Genomic DNA, 17614 nt, shown 5'->3' with positions numbered 1-17614 from the left:
TCTCGCGTACAGACGTATGACGCAAGTGACACCCTGTCACCTGGCCACGTTCAATGTCCTTGAGTTCCGCGAAGGGTCCCATTCTTCTCTCTCACGGTGTCGCTGATATGGAGCACCTCGCAGTAGGTGGCAGCACACTGCACCTAATATGAAAGACGTATGTTTGTTTGGATGTCCGGGTACTTTTGATCACACAGTGTAGTTGAATAGATAGCCTTCAGATTCGTATGATTTATCGTGTAAACAAAATATAACGGATTCCTTTTAGTGATGATGCGGATGACTACATTTTGTTATTGTTGTTGTTGTTGTGGTTGTGGTCTTCAGCCCAGAGACTGGTTTGATGCAGCTCTCCATTCTGCTCTATCCTGTGCAAGCCTCTTTATGTCCAAATAACTACCGCAACCTACATCCTTCTGAATCCGTTTAGTGTATTCATGTCTACTTCTCCCTCTACGATTTTTACCGTCCACGCTTCCGTCCAATGTTAAATTTGTGATCCCTTGATGTCTCATAACGTGTCCTACCAACAGATCCCTTCTTCCAGTCAAGTTGTGCCACAAATTTCTCTTCTCCCCAGTTCTATTCAGTACCTCCTCATTAGGTACTTCTTCTGCATTCTTCTGTAGCACCACATTTCGAAAGCTTCTATTCTCTTCTTGCCTAAACTAGTTATCGTCCATGAGTACATATTTCTCATTATTTAGAGTCAACTGTCACTTTTCGCACCATATAGTTGTCTTGTCTAAATCGTTTTGCAATTCGTTTCCATCTTCTGATGACTTTACTAGACGGTAAATGACAACTTCATCTGCAAACAATCTAACGAGGAAAGTACTTGGGCTCGAACAAACAGGTCTTCATGAACGTTTGGTTACAGAACCATTATCTACCTCTCAATGTGCTGGTGGGTGTCGTTTTCCTGCAAAACTCTGCAGTCATGCTCTAGATATCACTGTACATGTAATTGTAGACGCCATACGCAATGCAGCGATCTTAACTATAAATGTAAATGCGGAATGTCAATAAAATGCTCCGAGCAATACGAATGACTGCACAACGCACAGTGAAGAAATGCAAGTTGATCGCATGGCGTATTTGCACATACTATAGTATCAGTGTTGAACGCCACGTCAATGACACTTTTGAAGTTGTTCACTGGTTCACCAATATCGTAGCCAGCGTTCTGCCACGCATAACGAAGCATTGGTCTGTATACTCCCGCAGATAACTGATTGTAAATGACAGAATGCATATTCATGGTAAAGAATCTGTCGTGCAATTTCGGCTGCATATTACTGGAACGTAGTTTAATGTAGTCTGTTATTCTCTTGGCATATATTTTATATTGCCTGAAGAAATGCACATCCAGAGGTTGTGCATGTTTTGTAGTTTTAGGCGGAATGATTTTTAAATCTACATGTTTTCCGCCAGATGCTTCCAGTAGTACTCGTTCATCCTTAGTCCAGACCAGGAGTCACAAAGTACTAATGACTTTCTCGACGAATGTGGATTCAAAACTGACAGAAAAAACGTCTTCAGATGTTGTTTCGTCATCTTCCCACTCACACTTGCATCCACGACGACATTTGGAGGGCACCGCGTTTCTATTTCGCTTGACACGCGAGGTCCAAACTTTCCACTGTAGTCTTGGAAGCAAATGTAGAGTTTGTCTGCCAATCGTCCGTTCATTGATATAGCAACATCGATCGTGTAACTGTGTGTTGCACAGTTAACTGATTGCAACATCGCGACAGTGTTTCTCTTCCCTTTCATGGATAGTGTTCTGTCACAAGAAAATTCATAGTTGAACTGACTCTGATCACAGTTCCATACAGAACTAATATCGATATTTTCTCTCGTGATATGCTCATTGACGTCAGCAACAAACGTATGAGCTCTTCCAATCAGCTCTTCTTCGTAATCCATATCTTTTCGTGCTTGGAGCGTAGTGATACGGCGTGATGTTATCCTAAACACCTTTTTCAAATTAGTAATAAATCCTAGTGAAGCTGTAAAGTTTGTACACCCGAGATTTCTGGCTACGTCCAATGCCCAATGTTGTAAATGCCACTAATGAACGGCGGAACCGCATTCTCGCGCTTTATCGAATTTCGGCATTACACGCTCCTTGATGGTCTTGAACAGCAGTGTACGATGTCCTTTGAAAACTGTATTTCCTTCTCTTTTCTTTGCCACGTAATCCAGTATGTTTTTAATATTGCTTTAAGACTACAGTTTAGGGTATCTTTCCAGAAGCTTGTCGTATGTGTCGAAACCTCTTACGTAATGATCATCGTACATGTTCTCCAGTGTGTTGTCATCAAACGCCGTGATGATACTTGCAACTTTAACCTCCTTCTTGGGAGACGGTTGGTATTCACTGTCACTGCTTCCATCGCCTCTTCCCGCACTTGCCGTAGCACTACCGTTGGCAATGAGTTGTTCGTCATTATCATCCCTATCATCATCATTATGTATTAGTGTTACAACAGTATCTGTTTCTAACTTATGCTCGTATTTCTGCACTATAATAGATACCAGACAAAATGCGAATGATTCGTCTTCTACACCAATACCATCTTCACGAAGAAGGGTTCTTCGTAACTTCATCTCAACCAATCGCAATACATTAGCAAGATTGATTACCAATCGCCGAGCCATCTGACGCTTCAATACACAAATAATGTCACAAAACGCAACCTCAGAGGCACACTGCACCCTCCCTACTGGTCCCGACTGGCGTACAGGCAGGTCAGTGTGCAATGCGGCAGAGGCCTCTAACGGACGACTGCAGAGTTTTGCAGATGTGGGAGTATCACTAGTGCAATAAGAGACCTTTACATTATTTCCCACACGAGTTTGGTGTATTTGTGTTTGTTCGAGCCCAAGTACTTTCCTGGTAAGAGAGGTACCCAGATTATCTCCTAAATCGTTTACGTACACTCCTGGAAATGGAAAAAAGAACACATTGACACCGGTGTGTCAGACCCACCATACTTGCTCCGGACACTGCGAGAGGGCTGTACAAGCAATGATCACACGCACGGCACAGCGGACACACCAGGAACCGCGGTGTTGGCCGTCGAATGGCGCTAGCTGCGCAGCATTTGTGCACCGCCGCCGTCAGTGTCAGCCAGTTTGCCGTGGCATACGGAGCTCCATCGCAGTCTTTAACACTGGTAGCATGCCGCGACAGCGTGGACGTGAACCGTGACGGACTTTGAGCGAGGGCGTATAGTGGGCATGCGGGAGGCCGGGTGGACGTACCGCCGAATTGCTCAACACGTGGGGCGTGAGGTCTCCACAGTACATCGATGTTGTCGCCAGTGGTCGGCGGAAGGTGCACGTGCCCGTCGACCTGGGACCGGACCGCAGCGACGCACGGATGCACGCCAAGACCGTAGGATCCTACGCAGTGCCGTAGGGGACCGCACCGCCACTTCCCAGCAAATTAGGAACACTGTTGCTCCTGGGGTATCGGCGAGGACCATTCGCAACCGTCTCCATGAAGCTGGGCTACGGTCCCGCACACCGTTAGGCCGTCTTCCGCTCACGCCCCAACATCGTGCAGCCCGCCTCCAGTGGTGTCGCGACAGGCGTGAATGGAGGGACGAATGGAGACGTGTCGTCTTCAGCGATGAGAGTCGCTTCTGCCTTGGTGCCAATGATGGTCGTATGCGTGTTTGGCGCCGTGCAGGTGAGCGCCACAATCAGGACTGCATACGACCGAGGCACACAGGGCCAACACCCGGCATCATGGTGTGGGGAGCGATCCCCTACACTGGCCGTACACCACTGGTGATCGTCGAGGGGACACTGAATAGTGCACGGTACATCCAAACCGTCATCGAACCCATCGTTCTACCATTCCTAGACCGGCAAGGGAACTTGCTGTTCCAACAGGACAATGCACGTCCGCATGTATCCCGTGCCACCCAACGTGCTCTAGAAGGTGTAAGTCAACTACCCTGGCCAGCAAGATCTCCGGATCTGTCCCCGATTGAGCATGTTTGGGACTGGATGAAGCGTCGTCTCACGCGGTCTGCACGTCCAGCACGAACGCTGGTCCAACTGAGGCGCCAGGTGGAAATGGCATGGCAAGCCGTTCCACAGGACTACATCCAGCATCTCTACGATCGTCTCCATGGGAGAATAGCAGCCTGCATTGCTGCGATAGGTGGATATACACTGTACTAGTGCCGACATTTTGCATGCTCTGTTGCCTGTGTCTATGTGGCTGTGGTTCTGTCAGTGTGATCATGTGAAGTATCTGACCCCAGGAATGTGTCAATAAAGTTTCCCCTTCCTGGGACAATGAATTCACGGTGTTCTTATTTCAATTTCCAGGAGTGTATATTATGAACAGCACAGCGCCTATAACATTTCATTCGGGAACGCCGGATATCACTTTTGTTTCGGTCGAAGATTTTCCATCGATTACCACTTACTGACAGGGAATCATGGTTCCACTAGCACAACTGACGCGATACTCCACAGACACGCAATTTGATTAGACGTCTCTTGTGAAAACCGATGTCAAAAGCCTTCTGGAAATCAAAAATATGCGAACAATTTGAGATTACCTGCCGATAGCACTCATTACTTCGTGTGAACGAAGAGCTAGACTTATTTCACAAGATCGATATTTATTGAATCCGTGGTGACTGTGTGTCAATAGATCGTTACCTTCGAAGTAGTTTGTAATTTTTGAACACAGTTAATGTTCCAAAAATCCTACTGCCAGTCGAAGTTAGTGATTGAGTCTGTAATTCAGCGCGTACTCTTGTTTCCTTTCTTGAGTATTGGTGTGTGACCTGCTCAAGTTTCCAGTCTATTGGTACGGATCTTTCGTCGAGCGGGAATCTTATTGGTATGTTGTCTGCAAATGGTTCAAATGGCTCTGAGCACTATGGGGCTTAACATCTGAGGTCATCAGTCCCCTAGAACTTAGAACTACTTAAACGTAACTACCGTAAGGACGTCAAACACATCCAAGCCCAAGGCAAGATTCGAACCTGCGACCGTAGCAGTCGCGCGGTTCCGGACTGAAGTGCCTAGAACCGCTCGGCCACCGCGGCCGGCTATGCTGTCTGCACCGGAAGACTTGCCTTTAATAGTTGGCATTTGTTATCAATTAGAATTCTCGATATTTACTTCGTTGTCTTAGATGAAGGAATTTCAGAAAATCGTATTTAGTAACTCCGCTTCAGTGGCACTTGTCGCTGGTGTACTTTCCATACGACCAGATTCTCTTTGGATTTTCTGCCAGATTTAGCGACAGAGCTTCGTTGTTGAAACTATTAAATCATCTCGAATTGACATCCGCGCTAAATTTCGGGCTTCTGTAAAACTTTGCCAGTTTTGGGTAGTCTGCGACCTTTTAAATTTGGCATTCTTTTTTCGTTGCTTCTGTTCTGATCTGTTTTGTGTACCGTGGCGGTCCGTCTCTTATTAATTTATTTGGTACAAATCTTTCAACTGCTGTCGATAATATTTATTTGAATTGAAGCCACACTAGGTCTACGCTTACATAAGTAATTCAGAGGAATTGGAGACTGTCTCTTAGGAAGACATCAAGCGAATTTTTATCTTCTTTTTTAAAATTAGATTATTTTGCGTTTATTTTTGGTGGGTTTGGATGTTACGGTGTTCAACTTTGCTACAAGTACCTTGTGGTCACTAATCACTGTATCCGTCATGATGATCTCTATTTGCTAAGGATTATCTGTCGTTAAGAGGTTAAAGTGTGTTTTTGCAACCATTTACACTCCAATTGGGCTCCTGAACTATCGGCTCAAAATAGCTTTCGGATGAAGCATATAGTACAATATAGGTCGATGTTTCATGCTTACCACCGACGGCTGGCCGCTGTGGCCGAGCGTTTCTAGGCGCTTCAGTCCGGAACCGCGCTGCTGCTACGGTTGCAGGTACGAATCCTCCCTCGGGCATGGGTGTGTGTGATGTCCTTAGGTTAGTTAGATTTAAGCAGTTCTATGTCTAGGCGACTGCTGAACTCAGATGTTAAGTCCCATAGTGCTTAGAGCCATTTGAACAATTTTACCACCGATCACAAAACGTATTTTCACCAACATATCGAGGACAGACTGAAGTCACCATCAACTATAACTGTACGAGTGGCTAAGTATTTTATATAATACTTAAGTTTTATTTTAACCATTCAGCAAGTCTATTATTTGAGCCTGTGGACTGGTACAAGGAAACAGCTATTAATTTATTCTCATTGTCGAGTATAACCTCTACCGATACTAACTCTCAGGAACTTTCAATTTCGCTACAAGATAAACTACTTCTGACAGCAACATCACGCCACCACCAACTGTGCTTAATCTATCCTTCCGAACATCAGCAGATGCCTTACAAAAATTTCAGCTGAACTTAATTCTGGCTTTAGCCAGCTTCCACTACCTACAGACATAACGATTTTAGCTTGTGTGCTTTCTATTAGCGCTTGGCGCTCTGGTTCTTTGAAAACAGGGCTATGTCAGTTCACTACTATAGTATCTATGGCTCCTAGGTCTACTCTCGCCCTGTGTTTGACCTGCTCCCTTTGAGACTGAAGCCTTGTTTGTTCTTTCAAGCCCCGCCCTCTTCCCCCCAATCACAAAAATGCGCCCCATCCACTCCACACAGCTCCCATTACACTTGTAACTTCCTCCTGTGTGTAAGGGGCCCCTCACCTACTAAACAGGACCTGATAAGCCACCACGCAGTGGTGCAACTCAAGGAATCTGCAGCCTACATAGTAGTAAACGGTCACTGCAGGCTGTGGCAGGATTTTTGCTGACATCAGCATTAGTATTCCTTAAACTGATGACATCAGCATCAGCATTTCCGGAATAAACAACGTCAGCACCTGGTGCTCAGGCAATTCTGCTTGATATATTTCACTGATAGCAGCATCAACATTCCTGGAATACTGACATCGTCACATCTGGACAACTCTTTCAAGGCCAGGACATTATTATGCCACTGCCCTGTGAAAGCCACCCCTATCAACCAATCTACACCCCACACGCTCTGTGGGTCACAGGAGCCCTCGTCGACATCGTCGTACTGTTTGCCAGTGGTGTCCTAGCTTGGCCGGCTAGTCCTCAACTAATTTTAATTTTTATAATTCGATAGCATGAGCGTTACTATTGGCTGTCTGCATTTTGTCCAGTATGAACTGCCGCCGACGGCAGCAGCTGTCAACTGGAGAGAACTCAGACACCATGTATTTGTTCATTCTTTTTGTATTATAAGTAAATGGTTATTATTAGCAAAAGTGATCACTCTGCATGCGTTTAACACAGCACTCCAACACAGCATGAGGGCAGCAGGTAATTTTATACTGTTTCCATGTACGACTTAGAGAACTACTGCATGTGCATTTTAAAAATGTACTAACCTATTGTGAAAAATTAATAACGTTATGACATTCTCTTATTTAACGTTAATAAAGTTATGTTGTAATTGTTACAGACCCTGACCTAGTGCTGGACCAGGACACGGATATGTTCTGTAATGTGCTATTGGTTCAGCAGCAAGAGCCACCACTGTCCACAGGATGTCTTCCTGTTATCATTCGACTGTGCAGTGACACAGCCGCTGCAGCAGCCGTCCACAGCCCAAGGGGCCCCTAATTCAGTGCTGTCAGAACTGCTGGGCCAGGACACTGAAATGCTCTGTGACTCACTATTTCCTGAGCCACAGCAGCAGGCCGGCCGTGGTGGCCGTGCGGTCCTGCCGCTGCAGTCAGGAATCGCGGGACTGCTACGGTCGCAGGTTCCAATCCTGCCTCGGGCATGGATGTGTGTGCTATCCTTAGGTTAGTTAGGTTTAATTAGTTCTAAGTTATAGGGGGCTGATGACCTAAGATGTTAAGTCCCATAGTGCTCAGAGCCATTTGAACCCATTTGAACCCACAGCATCAGCCTTCTCGATCAAGACATGACGGCTTAGTTGGACTGCCAAGCAGTCACGAGGCTATTACCGTAGTGTTGGTCATAAATTGACAATATGTTGTTCGATGTAACATCTGTGTTTGACAACTTGCATTTCTACTGTCCCTACACGCACGAATTTCTGCTGACTCAGTGATTGCTTAAAGTATTGACTAAGTACCTTTGAAAGCCCCAGCTTGTTGGGAGGAGCGTTCCATCTACTGCCATGTGTACACCAACAACTATGGTTCAAATGGCTCTGAGCACTATGGGACTTAACAGCTGAGCTCATCAGTTCCCTACAACTTAGAACTACTTAAACCTAACTAACCTAAGGACATCACACACATCCATGCCCGAGGCAGGATTGGAGCCCGCGACCGTAGCGCCTAGAACCGCTCGGCCACTCCGGCCGGCTCACGAACACCTGTTCAGCTACGCATGTGTTATACAAGGGGAATCACGAAGATACGCAAATATTTTAATAAGTTATCCTAAAAGTAAAACTAAAGGAAAAGGTTCATATAAACATAGGTCCGCAAATGTTTAGTTTCGGAGTTACGGCTAATAAAAGATTTTACCTGAAATTTAGCAAATTCGCTAATATGAAGCCATCGCAAAACTGTTAAAGTAAAGCACGATTACCATTTATTTTGTTATTACTGATTTGGCGAACGTAATAAAACATGTCCCAGGGGTGAATTTGCAGTAGTTTACCAGAACATCCAGAGAAGCAAAGTAGTAATTTCGTATAATTTTTAATTTATTAAGTACTTGACCCAATTTGTTTTTTAAATTCTCAACAAATGCACACCACTTTCGAAAAAAGTTGTAAAAAATTTAGTTTTGGAAAAATGATGGTAATGACGTTAACTGAAACTGTGCGAATGTGTCAGGTAATCAGCTTTATTAATACCATAGTACACGTGAATTCATGTTAAACGGGAAAAAACAAAGCTCAGGAAATTGTGCAGTATTCATACAATTTCACAGCACATTTACAATAAATGTTCAAAAATGTCTCCACGGAGTTCATTTAGCTGCACGTGTACGAACAGATTTTGTTGCTCGTTTCAGTTTCACAGGGTTGTTCTTAATTTCGTCTATTGCATTCATATTGCGATTAAGTAATGCCTCACGTGTACTGACTTTGTCTCATAAACTATGTCTTTCATCCATTCTCATACAAAAAAATCCATTGGTGTTAAATCGGGTGGTCTGAGTGGCCGCAGACGTGTAACACCACGACCAATCCATTTCCGGGAAAAACGTTCATTTAAATTTGTAGTAAGGGCGTTGGTAAAATATGGAGGCGCACCGTCATGTTGGAAATACACTTGCAATTGCGTAGCAAGTGGAACATCTTCGAGCAAGCGGGACATTTCTTCTTGAAGGAATTGTAAGTACGTCTCGCCCTTTAGACGTCCTGGGAAAATGAACGGTCCAATGAAGTGTGTGTTGATTATATCACACCACCTACTTATGTTAAATATGTGCTTGAAATTGCGTTGCACTGTTGCATGTGGCTTTGCTTCAGACCATACGTGCTCGTTATGTAAATTGTTCATACCATCTCGAGTAAACTGTGCCTCATCAGTAAATAAAATGTATTTATGTAACTGCCGATTAGTGTTTAACCAGTTGCACAACTCCAAGCGAAGGGGAGGATCTCCCGGATGTAAATGATGCACTTTTTGTTTATGGTAAGGATACAGATTATTGTACTTCACTGTACCCCATACCTTAGATTGTGAAATGCCTAATCGTTGAGAGATACGTCGTGCACTGGTACCCGAGTTACGTTGAACGGTATCCATAATATCCTCATCATCGTCTTCACCTATCGAGCGCTCGTACTGATTATGAACGCTAGGTAGAGAACCTGTCTCCCGCAACATTCGAAATACTCCACGTAATCCTCCGAGTTGGATAAAGTACGTGATATTCGTTAACTGCAGCCGTAGAATTAGCATCACATTTGCCATAAATAAACAACATATCGTTTATCGGTGCATTCCTCTGCCATAAAATTGAAAGGTATCACTATTTCATAAATAATCTACAAACTTTTACAGTTATTATGTGGTTTCACGTAAATACTCTGTTGTTATTATGTTCTTCCACCGAACAATACAGGAAACTAACTCGTTTCAAGGTTAGGAAACGACTGAAACATCTCATGACAATGACATAAATGTTTCTACATTCTTAATGGAAACAAAGAAAATTTACTTGTATAATAATATTTGCTTCTCTGGATGTTCTGGAAAATAGATTCACCAGATCAGTAGCAACAAAATAAATGGAAATCGTGCTTTAACTCAACCTCGTACAGTTTTGCAATGGCTTCGTATTTGCGAAGTTGCTAAATTTCAGGCAAAATATTTTAATAGCCGTAACTCCGTAACTAAACATTTGTGGATCTGTGTTTATATGAACTTTTTTCTTTAGTTTTACTTGTAGAATAAAATATTAACATATTAGTATATCTTCGTGAATCACCCTGTATTTACACCACAATGAAACAAAGCAATGATACTTTGTAGGATAAGACAAAGAAGTGTATCGAACTCAAACAGTTATCTACCTGTTTATGGTTCTAATTATTTAATGAGGAAATCGAAATTCTGTTGTATCATGTCTTGCAGCATTGCATTTATCTACTTTGCGTGTTTAGCTTCGATTTCTAACTACAGTATTTACCCTACACAGACAAAGAAGATATTGTACTAATGTACTGCAAGTGCACAGAAAATGGCGTTAGTATGTCCACATGTCAAGTTCAAATGGTTCAAATGGCTCTGAGCACTATGGGACTTAACATCTATGGTCATCAGTCCCCTAGAACTTAGAACTACTTAAACCTAACTAACCTAAGGACAGCACACAACACCCAGTCATCACGAGGCAGAGAAAATCCCTGACCCCGCCGGGAATCGAACCCGGGAACCCGGGCAAATGTATTACATTAACCTACCAAGTGTCCCATGTTGATGAACAAATACGATATTTTATATATAACACACAACATGTAAATCTGAAATGTGTTACGCAGGTGATAAATTTTTATAGACTGGACGAAACATTATGGGTAATCAGATATATTTTATGATTACATACTGATATTGGAATAATGTGGTGCAACTGTAGAAAATTTGTACTCATAATGGTATCTGCTGTAGCGCTGGAGTAGTAAGCTAACACATCGAAAAGTGACGTCATGGTCACGTGACGAGCTTGTAAGCCTGTAACAGGTAATACGGTAAGTCTTTTCAACACACAGACTCCTTTAGGTATCTATGTAACTGCCATCAAGACAGTCGGGTTCTAGAGGTATATAATTGTACTTTACACTCATCTTTCTAGATTTTATGCCTATTCTTGACACTAGCAAAGAAAACTGATGGGAAGGTGGTGCTTTTGCCAGGCACAGTAACTGCAGATAATAAACATGTTTCCCAGTATCATAATTTTACTTGGTTTTGACTCTATAGCAAGTATGCAACCCAAGTAACATTGCTGGTGAATCGATTTCCACGTAGACGATCTTGAATTTCTACACAGAAACTATGTAATGAGTACAAGGTCAACTCATTCCAGCCATTAACAAATACCCATTAGAAGAAAACTGTTAGTCTTGTATGGCATATAGATCCTATACTGAATGTGAAATGTAATTTGTTTTTGATAAATACACAGTCATTCAGCAGAACATAGAATTCTATCAAGAGACTGTCTACATTACAGCTGTCTTTGTGGATTTGGTTTTTGGTTTTTGTGGAGTTAGTTGCCACATTAAAATGATTAAAACTATAGGCATAGAAAAAGAAAGGATGCCTACCAGTTTACGCCAAAATAGGATCATTTGGCTGGGAACAGAGTGGTTTGTGTGTTCGACTCTGTGTAAAGACCAATGAACAGTACTTACAATGCGTTGGACTGTGCTGTGTGTCAACGATTTCCATGCAGTACCAGTTAACGAATAACTTAAGGAATAGGTGCTGTGTCGTGTTTAACAGTGTTCTGCAGTTTGTCTACTACGATAATAAGCACTTACGCGAGGTTAATGTGTTATGTAGGCGAAAAAGAAAACAAAATGGAGGACATAGAAGTCAAGAACAAAAAACTGGAGTATATATAGAAGACTACTGCCATAAAGGAAGAATATAAACTGAATTGGAGACGGAATTCGAAAGTACCCCAAATGCGCAAGCAGGTTTTAAATATTGCTTTAAAACACAGTATATGCGGAAATATGGATACACCTATGAAATTTAGGATGTAAACGTTTACTACGAGGTAAGTTCAAATGTTCAAATGCGTTTGAAATCTTAAGGGACTTAACTGCTAAGGTCATCAGTCCCTAAGCTTACACACTACTTAACCTAAATTGTCCTAAGGACAAACACACACACACACACACACCCATGCCCGAGGGAGGACTCGAACCTCCGCCGGGACCAGCCGCGGCAGCAATGGTAAGTAGCCATACGTTGGGGTGCTTGTCGAAAATTACGGAATCGAGACCGTTCACTGCATTAAAGGAGGCACAAAAAATTGTTTTGTGAAGCTCCATTTAAATTTGGATCTGCTTAAAAGAGAACGCATATTTTAGCACACTTAAATAGTGTTACACATGGTCAAACATAAGATCCGTTTTGTTCCCAGCTATAAGATTATATTTTGGAGTAAATTGGTAGGCATCCATTCGTTCGCTAAACTGTTGCTCCCATGCACACAGATATAGGAAGAAAAAGCTCGCTAACATGCGATGTAGCCAATAACTTCGAGTGGTTTCTTAGTAGTGTAATGTGATTTGTAAGATACTATTTATTTGGATTCTGAACGCTGTTGTGTTCTCTCCCAATACAAACGAGCTACAAGTAAAGTTCTGGAGGCACTTAATTCAGGCCAGAAGCACGAGGTGTCGCGAGATGTTTGCGTGTACTTGCCAGTGGTTCGGCTGAGTGATTCGCGGAATGCCACATTGCGATCGGCACTGCTGCTTCACGTCATAACGCGCGTGGTCGGGAGCCGAAAATCTCAACATGCGCGCGTTATTAGGTGCAGGCGCCAATGCCAAATAGGTATGTGGCATTTTGTGAATCTATCAGCCGCGCCACTGGCACGTACACACAGGCATCACACCGCCCCGCACTCACGGCTTAAGTGCCGCCAGGACTGTACTCGTATGTATGAGGAGAGAATACCATAGCATTCTGAATGCAAATAAAGATTATCTTATAAATCACACTACACTAGCAATAAAATTATTCGAACTAAGTGGGCTCAGCCCATTATCAGCGATTTTTTCCTCCCAGTGTTCGCATGTACAGAAGTAGCTGTTTAGTGAACGAATGGATGTCTACCAGTTTATGACATACACTACTGGCCATTAAAATTGCTACACCACGAAGAAGACGTACTACAGACGCGAAATTTAACCCACAGGAAGAAGATGCTGTGATACGCAAATGATTAGCTTTTCAGAGCATTCACACAACGTTGGCGCCGGTGGCGACACCTACAACGTGCTGACATGAGGAAAGTTTCCAACCGGTTTCTCATACACAAACAGCAGTTGACCGGCGTTGCCTGATGAAACGTAGTTGTGATGCCTCGTGTAAGGAGGAGAAATGCGTACCATCACGTTTTCGACTTTGATAAAGGTCGGATTGTAGCCTATCGCGATTGCAGTTCATCGTATCGCGACATTGCTGCTCGCGTTGGTCGAGATCCAATGACTGTTAGCAGAATATGGAATCGGTGGGTTCAGGAGGGTAATACGGAACGCCGTGCTGGGTCCCAACGGCCTCGTTTCAGTAGCAGTCGAGATGACAGGCATCTTATCCGCATAGCTGTAACGGATAGTGCAGCCACGTCTCGATTCCTGAGTCAACAAATGGGGACGTTTGCAAGACGACAACCATGTGCACGAACAGTTCGACGAGGTTTGCAGCAGCATGGACTATCAGCTCGTTATTACGGCAAGAGGTGTTTGTTCTGGGTTCTGATTTCTCAGGATCTATGCACCCAAATTGCTCGAAAATGTAATCCCATGTCAATTCTAGTATAATATATTTGTGCAATGAATACCCGTTTATCATCTGCATTTCTTCTTGGTGTAGCAATTTTAATGGCGAGTAGTGTACTAGAATCTTATAGCTGGGAACAGAACAGATCGTGTGGCTGACCCTGTGCAAGACTGTAAATCTATAACAAGGCAACCATCACTTTTTACGAAGCTGTGAATGGAACTTTATAAAAATTTCGACCAGTAATCTAATGTATGAGTACGTGCCATTGCCATTTCGAATAAACGCTGACATTCATATACCCCACTTGTAGCCAGATTTTTCCGTACCCGTGTTTAAAGCAATATATAAACCAAAATACAGAACACTGATTAACACCATACAGTTGCTATTTTGTAAGATATTCGTTAATTTATTGATACTTCGTGAAAGTGACTGGCACAGAGTACAGTGCAGCACGTCGTGAATAGCATCTGTTGGTCTTTGTACAGGGAGAAACAGCAATCCACTCTGCTCCCAACTATAGCATTTTATTTTGGCGTAAACTGGTAGGCGCCCATTCGTTTGCTATGCCTAACTTTTAATTATTTTAATTCGAGAATCGATTGCACAACCTACCAAATCATCGATACGATAGTTTTATTGTGAACTACCCCTTGATTGAATTCTGTATTGTTATGCTCTATGTCTGTCTATTCGTTGTAAGCAAACTACATTTCAGAGTCAGTCTGTGGTCTATATGCTGTACAAGACTACCAGTTTCTTAAAGAAGCATTTGTTAATGGCTACAATAAGTTGATGACTGCGGAATTTCAATATCGCCTACGTGGAAACGGATTCGCCAGCTACGTTACAGATAACTGTGTGCGCTGTAACTGTTCGTTTGTACATTTCTGACATGGTTTTTGCGTTTTCGGAAATACCATTTTGAGTATCTCTTACGATGATTTGGAAATGGGTCCTGGCCTTTTTTAGGCAAATCATATTGTAGATACATGAAACATCTTGGCTGTAGGTGTCACTTTACTGCACGAGGATGTAAAAGACGGGCGGTGTTCACGCTTTGTAGTGCTCAGAGACACTGGGTAGATTCTTTGGTGGGTAGTAAAAGTTTTTCTTTCTAGAGCGTATAACACTGGAGGCAGTGCCCCGACTTGCGTTAAAGGCAGCCATGGAATTACTTGAAGGGATATGTGGTATCTTATCATCAGGTAACTAACTCTGTCAATTTTTTATACGCGCGGTTTAGTCTATTCCACCACATTTTACAGCTAGTCACACTTGAGAAAGCGACAAGTGGACAGACTACCGTTATTTACAGTGTACCAACAGGGCAGTTGTACATTATCTTTTTACCATGTGCAGGGTAAATACTGTAGTTATAAATTGACGCTTAACGCACAAAAAAATAGATCAACCATATTCTGCAAGACGTGATGAAACAGTGTCTCGATTTCCTCGTTAGATAAATAAAACTGTAAACAGGTAGACAATAGTTTGCGTTTGATACATTTTTTTCTTAATACGGGTTGACGATGTAGATGCTGTGGCTCAGGAAACAATAGGTCGTGAGACACCTCTGTGCCCTGGTCCAGTAGTTGTGAAAGCATTGGATTTGGGGTTCTTCAAGCTGCGGAAGGTTTTTTTTTGTTGTTATGCTACTGTGCAGTCGAATGACAACAGTTCTGATAGGTATGGCAGATATCCTGTTGACAGTGCGGGCTGCAGCCGCTAAAGTAGTAGTACGTCGTAGAATGCATCCGTGTCCTGGTCCAGAGCCAGCTCAGGATTTGTAGCAATAACAACAAAAAACCCAAGTATAAACACATTAGGTGGGAGAATGTCATAACGTTATTAATTTATCACAGTAGGACAGTACATACAGTAGTTCTGTAAGTCGTGCCTGGAAGCAGTACAACATTAGCTGCTGCCCTCACGTAGTGTTGGAGTTCTGTGACGCATGTTTGCAGATTGACGGCTTTTGCTAATAATAAGGATATTGTTATAACAAAACGGGAATTGACAAATACAGGGTGGCGCACGAAATGTGTTACCAATTGTTTCTTTCACAATTTACGACGCACATTAGATATCCCGCTGGGATCTCTACAGCAGTACCAGCAGAGCTTGGAAAAACAAATGAGTTACGAAATGACGTGTAATTCACGATACTGCCGCTAGGAGACTAGTAAGCAGCAATGGCTGACAATGGAAGACTGACGACACAGCAACGATCGGCAATTGTGTTACTTTTTCATGAAACGAAAAGCCTTGTTGTGACTCAGAGGCGTTTTCGACAACAGTTTAACACACGTTTGGTCCCTTGCAAGAAGACCATCCATAGGTTGTACGATAAATTTGTACAGGAAAGAACAGTATTGGAACCGGAGCGACCTCGGCCTAAGCCTGTTTGTTCGCAGGAGAATATTGAAGCGGTACGAGTTGGCTATGGTTGAAATGGCTCTGAGCACTATGAGACTTAACTGCTGAGGTCATCAGTCCCCTAGAACTTAGAACTACTTAAACCTAACTAACCTAAGGACATCACGCACATCCATGCCCGAGGGAGGATTCGAACCTGCGACCGTAGCGGTCGCGCTGCTTCCGACTGTAGTGCCTAGAACAGCTCGGCCACTCCGGCCGGCTGGTCGGTACGAGTTGCTGTACAGCGAAGTCCCGTGAAATCGTGTAGAAAGGCAGCAGTGCAACTGGGAATATCCAGACGCTCTGTTCAACACATTCTTAAAAGTGACCTCCATATGTACCCATACAAGATGACCTGTGCACAGAAGCTCGCTGAAGAACACAAGCAGCAGAGACTACTGTTTGCTCAGTGGGCGGGGGATATGGAAGAAACACTCAACAACGTTTGGTTTTCAGACGAGGCGCATTTTCATTAGACGGTGTGGTTAACAAACAAAATGTACGCTTTTGGGCCACTGAAAACCCAAAAGTGCTTCATGAACGACAACATTATGCTCCGAGGATTACAGCGTGGGCAGCAATTTTCAGTCACGGACTAATTGGACCCTTTTTCTTTGAAGGAACTGTGAACAGCGAGCGTTATTTGAGCATGCTTCGCAAAAGCTTCATTCCACAGCTTCTTACTACTGCGTTGCCCTTCAATACGCAGTGGTTCATGCAAGATGGAGCAAGGCCACATACTGCAAACACTGTGTTGGAGTTTTTACACGAGCATTTCGACATGCGGATCATTTCACTCAGGTTTCCAGGTCGCTTCAATGACGGCCAAAATTGGCCCCCCAATTGTCCAGACCTCAATCCACGTGACTTTTTTCTTTGGGGGTACCTAAAGGAAAAAAATTTCCCGAAACGTCCGCGTGATTTAATGGAGCTCGGAAGACTTATTCTTCAAGCTTGCAGTGAAATTACGGAAGACATGTGCCGTAGGGTAATCACAAACTTCAGTGTTCGTTTGAAGGAAGTTAGGAAACGAAATGGTGGACATATTGAGCACGTGCTGAGTTAGAACTGATCTCCGTGGACGGCTCTTCATTGTAGTATATGTTCCTTTCAGATTGTATTGACAGTAAAGTTTATATTCAAAAAGAAAATGGTAACACATTTCGTGGGCCACCCTTTACCTGCTGTTGGACTTCTTCTCGCCAGATA

This window comes from Schistocerca cancellata, chromosome 4, assembly GCF_023864275.1.
Source record: "Schistocerca cancellata isolate TAMUIC-IGC-003103 chromosome 4, iqSchCanc2.1, whole genome shotgun sequence".
Lineage (NCBI taxonomy): Eukaryota > Metazoa > Arthropoda > Insecta > Orthoptera > Acrididae > Schistocerca > Schistocerca cancellata.
Note: the sequence above shows the minus strand (reverse complement) of the source record.